This window comes from Varanus komodoensis, unplaced genomic scaffold (assembly GCF_004798865.1).
Source record: "Varanus komodoensis strain SLA01 unplaced genomic scaffold, ASM479886v1 scaffold5, whole genome shotgun sequence".
In the NCBI taxonomy this organism is placed as follows: Eukaryota; Metazoa; Chordata; class Lepidosauria; order Squamata; family Varanidae; genus Varanus; species Varanus komodoensis.
Window position 1 is genome coordinate 19,493,397 of NW_025336087.1, and position 5,495 is coordinate 19,498,891.

The 5,495-nt window shown below is 40.8% G+C and overlaps 1 long non-coding RNA gene across 1 annotated transcript in view; it reads right to left on the reverse strand.

Annotated features, from left to right (window-relative positions):
• Window positions 1–557: 557 nt before the first annotated feature.
• The window catches only part of LOC123031272, a 21,506-nt gene continuing 16,568 nt past the window's right edge, over window positions 558–5,495 (reverse strand). The window contains exon 3 of the long non-coding RNA XR_006416259.1: window positions 558–568. This is a non-coding gene — a long non-coding RNA (uncharacterized LOC123031272). The remainder of the gene's footprint in view (window positions 569–5,495) is intronic.

Genomic DNA, 5,495 nt, shown 5'->3' on the forward strand with positions numbered 1-5,495 from the left:
GGTCAGGCAGTGTATTAGGGCCTTTCCCACATGGGTCTCCCCAGTTGGCTGTCACCTTCTCTCCACTCCTCAGGGGAGGTGTCTAACGCACCTTTCATTTTGTTGTGAAAGATGAATGGAATTCTGGAACAGGATGAGTGATCCATGTTGATTTGTGCCCAGCTCAAAGAAACCTAGATATAATGCAAAACTGGACCTGTCCTTCTGAGCAGTAATCTATATATTTTAATCCACCCTCCATTGAACTCCCACACCATTTCCACTGGGAAAGGTAGTAGAATTTGACAGATAGTAACCAGTCCAAGGTTATCAATTTACCTTTATGTCTGAACAGATATCCAAATCCATTTTGCATTTATGATTATTTATTTATTTATTTACATCCTGCCTTTTTCATACAAAGGGCTCAAAGCAGCTTACATCATTCTCCTCCTCCATCTTATCCCCACAACAACAACCCTGTGAGGTAGGTTGGGCTGAGAGTCTGTGACTGGCCCAAAGTCACCCAGTTGGCTCCATGACTGAGCGGGGACTAGAACCCAGATCATCTGAGTCCCAGTCCCATGCTCTTAACCACTACACCACACTGATTATGCTTCTCCTCCACCTGTTGTCCTCTTAAAAAGAACCCAGGGCAGCTTGCACTGTCCTCCTTCATGCCATTTATTTTCACAACAACCCTGTGAGAAAGTTCAGTGTAGGCCATGGATGACTTCCATGTTTTGGACAAAGCCTCCATATTGTCTGGCTCAGCAGAGAAGATGGACAAAGGTCACCTCATAGGGTCAACATTAGTTAATGAGCAGGCACTTGCTGTCAGAGACTACAACGAGGCCTGCAATCCAGTACCCAATAGCTTCCATTTCAGCTAGATGTGGTGCTGTGGGAATCTGTAGCCCTCCCTATAACTCTGCTTATCAATAGGTTGCCTAGCTGCATCTGGACTTCTAGGCTGAGAAGTCTAGAAGTCTACTTTAATGTTGTTTTACTAGTGTTAGACTGAAAGGCTTAATGGCATGAGTAGCAAAAAGAGTATAACTATGTGCTTAGATCAAACTCCTTTGACTGGACCTATTGCTCAGGCCAGCAAGTTTTGCTAACCATCCATTCCAGTTGATAGGAGCTTGCTGATTCATCTGTCGACTGAGAACATGCTAAGCATTGAAAGCTGATTCAATTAATCAGCAAAGAATTCCCTTGTAGGCAAACTGGAGCTGACATGTCATTTTCTAGGGTTTCAAAATACCTTTCAGCCCACTGCAGGGGGCAACTATGATCCTCAGTGACTGGCCCAAAATCATGCACTGAATGGGCACTTGATTTTGGATTTCCTGAGTCCAGCACCAGTCCAGATCCAATCCTTGGCCTGAGCTCAGGTTCCCCAATGTCAGAGCTGGGTTTTGATTTGCGGCTAAGCTAACTGGATCAATGATCTATCGTTGTTCATATGTTCAAGTCCAATTGTCTTTCCACTGGATCAGCAACAAGCAGCATGTCATTCCTGAGCAATGTGTTGCCCACTAGGCCATTTGGGATAGATGGCTGAAGCTCTGCTCCTGTATTGTCTAATGCTCAGTCCCCTTCCTGTAGGACAGCGAAGAGTCACACTGTGCATAAAAAGGATCCCTGCTTTCTCCTTTCTGGCTGGGAGAGCATTTGAGTCATATTCTTGCCTCCACCCAGCATTCATTTTTAAAACTCAAGATACTAACCACAGGTCATTCTCAGCAGAAATGAGTTATGCTTCATTCAGATATTAGGAGGGTGAGTACCCGGAGGAGGGCTTTCTCTGCAGTGGCGCCCCACTTATGGAATGCGCTCCCCAGAGAGGTCCGCCTGGTGCCGTCGTTATACGTTTTTCAGCGCCAGGCTAAGACCTTTTTATTTAAATGATATTTTAATAATTGTTAATATTATTTATTGGTTTTAAATTTTTAGCCAGGATGAATCCAGATTTTATATATTCTTATCTGTATGATTGTTTATTTATAATGTTGGAAGCCGTCCCGAGGCTTCTGCGAATAGGACGGCATATAAAAATTTCAAACAAATAAATAAAATAATAAATAAATCCGCTCTTCTGCTTGAACTGCAGAGATCTGCAGCCTTTGCATTCCCCCTAACTGGGGCTACACGGGATCAACACCACTTTTGTCATATAGGTGCCCATCACTGTATATGTTTCTGGAATGTTTGGCAAAATGTTGTTAGCTGTAGGGTGTGTGTGTATGAGTGTGTGTTCTCTTTGATCCCAGCAACAGCTCTTCAGATATGTGACCTCTGTATTGCTTCCTCATCCTCGCAAATAGCAGACGTCTGAGGTCAGATGTATACAAAGCATGGCTTTCTCAGTTGCCACTGAATGTATAGCCTAGCTGTGCTGTCTTTCTTACCAACTAAGCAACAGTCCAGATGCCTATTCAAAAAGGACTTCCATTGCATGAAGCATCAATCCATCATAATACAAGTGAATATCCAAGAGGGACATGCATAGACCTAATTTATCCCTGCTTACTTGTTATAATTAACCACACCACATGAATAAGAGTCCGTTTGGTATTTCTACAGATCTGCAATGGGGGAAGATCACAAAACCTACTAAAGAGAATCATTGTAGTTTTTAAAAAAATAATTAAAAGCTTTGCTAATGACATAAATATGTTGTCTTAACCAATTATACTCTGGCACACATGCAGAAATAAAATGCTGAACATCAAACTTATGAGTGAATTGCAACATACTGGATACTTAATCAAATGCATCCATAAATACAGGCAAATAAAGGCTATATTCTACTTGTGTGTGATGTAGATGAGTTTATCAGGATTAGATGTGAATTTGTACAGTGAGCTAGGCAAAACATATTGAATTAAGTTGGAAGATACAGAACACATACTAGAAAGACCTTCAGTTCCCCATAAAGCTTACATCTGTTTTAGCTCTTTCTTTCTTTCTTTCTTTCTTTCTTTCTTTCTTTCTTTCTTTCTTTCTTTCCTCTCTCTCACCCCACAAATGCACATGCACTAGGATGGGCCAATCTGTCATTTTCAATTTCTCCTTCAATAAATACTTTCTGCCATGAATATGAAGAACTTTCAAACTTTGTTAAATTCTTCTCAGAAACAAACTGGAATGAAGTTATCATCATCTGTACTGGAATGAAGTTATCATTTGATTGGGAAAACTGCTTTTTTCATGGGGAGGACCATGATATACCTGCCTGACATAAAGATGCTAAAATTGAGGATGCTATCAGGAAAAAGATGCAGTCACTCTTATTTAGCACAGACATGGTTGAGTACATGGGGATTCAAACCCAAACATTCAAGAATAAAACACTCAACAAATCTGATCACTTTTGTTTCTCAAACACATTCAAATTTCTCAAATCTTTTTGTTATACATCCAGAAAACTTTGATTAAGATATAGCACAATACATTAAATACATTAAAATATATTTAAAATGCACATTTTAATATTTGTTTAGACTAGATATTCTATGTCATGTTTTTGCTCCCAAATGCATTTTTACTCAGGCTTTTATAGCACAGTTTAAACTTTTAAAAGCATCTGTTTTATTATGTCATTGTATTTTAAAGTCTTAATTGTTGTTAACGGCACAGAGAGCTTCAGCTAATGGGTATAACAGAAAAGTAATGAAATGAATGAATGAATGAATAAATAAATAAATAAAGTAGCAGTAATATGGGATGGATATAAAAAAGCATTCCTACTTGGGAGGAAAGTCAGGCTTTTGTGAGATAATGAGAAGCATTCTGGCCAGTACAGAGGCAAAGTGTGTTATAGTGGTTAAGAGCATGGGACTGGGACTCAGACGATCTGGGTTCTAGTCCCCGCTCATCCATGGAGCCAACTGGGTGATTTTGGGCCAGTCACAGACTCTCAGCCCAACCTACCTCACAGGGTTGTTGTTGTGGGGATAAGATGGAGGAGGAGATGTAAGCTGCCTTGAGCCCTTAGGAAAAAGGCAGGATATAAATCAATCAATCAATCAATCAATAAAGGGGACAGTCATTAGCAGCAAACAGAAAGGAGAAATACCACCTTGAGGACCAAATGTCTCAAGACCCTTGATGATGCGTAGGCTTTGGGATACCTGGGCAGATTAACCAATCATTTACCCAGCCTTATTGACAAGATATTCAACAGGTTACAATGACTATTGTCTTTTTTAGGGAGAGAGGTACCAATCAAGGCTGCAGTCCCGTAAACACATATTTAGTAGTAAGCTTTCAAGATAAGGGCTGAGTAGGCATGCATAGGGCTGCCTTTTTATACCGGTTACAAATATAAAATGCATCAAGTAAAATATCCAATTTAAATGCTTAAAACAAAGTGTATGGGTCCAAACGCTCTGTTGGGTGTCAGAGCATACGCTTTGCATGCAGATGTTCTAATTCTAGCAACTCCAGGTACAGCTAGGACAGAATTCTGCCTGAAAGCCTAGACAGCTGCTGCTAGTCGGTGTCAAGAATTGTATGCTATATGGAACAGTGGTGAGGCTGAGCATAAGGCAGCTTCCAATGTCCATGCCCATGTCGCTCCATTACCAATTCAAAGTGTAGTCCTGGTCATCAAAAAGCAGCCCAGATAGAAAAGGTTTCCATGTCCAAAAGAGGCTGCAGCTTAGCTTTTGTTTTTTGAAGCAGAGTGTTCCATCACTGTCATGATCATGAATCTACCACACTTCCTGAGGGATAAGTAACCACTGTGTGCCTTTGAAGCTGAGTAATCAGGCAGGTATTCTAAGCAGGAACAGGCGTTTTTATACACATAGAAATGGCTTTATAGCAACGCATTTCTTTTCCATTCTCCTTGTCTCTGTCTGGCTGTTACTTGGGAAATGGGTTTTACTTAGTGATTCGTAGACATGTTCTCAAAAAAGAAGAATCATTTTTGTAATACTGCAAAGTGAATGTAATATACTGATGTCAAATTACACTTGATTAATATTGTGACATTAATATTATGGCTATCCTTGCTGCAAGACCATGAAAAGCCTGATTTTTTTTTTCACACATATTGAGTTTGGGGCTGCTTCTAATCTGTCAGTGTTCCTGCACTTATAGTACTTCCATGTAAGGAATGAGAAGGTAGGCTGTGAATAGTTTTTCTTCCTGTATCATGATCATACATAGGCATCTGCTTAGGTACTATAGGAAAAAAGTTGTGGGACATGTTAGGTCCACCAGGGCACTTAAGTTCTTTTGAAACTTGTGAAACCTGTTGTTGTTCGTCGCGAAGTCGTGTCCAACCCATTGCGAACCCATGGACAAAATTCCTCCAGGCCCTCCTGTCCTCCACCATCCCCCAGAGTCCACCTAAGCTCACGCCAACTGCTTCAGTGACTCCATCCAGCCACCTCTGCTGTCCCCTTCTTCTTTTGCCATCTATTGTTCCCAGCATTAGGCTCTTCTCCAGGGAGTCCTTCCTTCTCATTAGGTGGCCAAAGTATTTGAGTTTCATCTTCAGT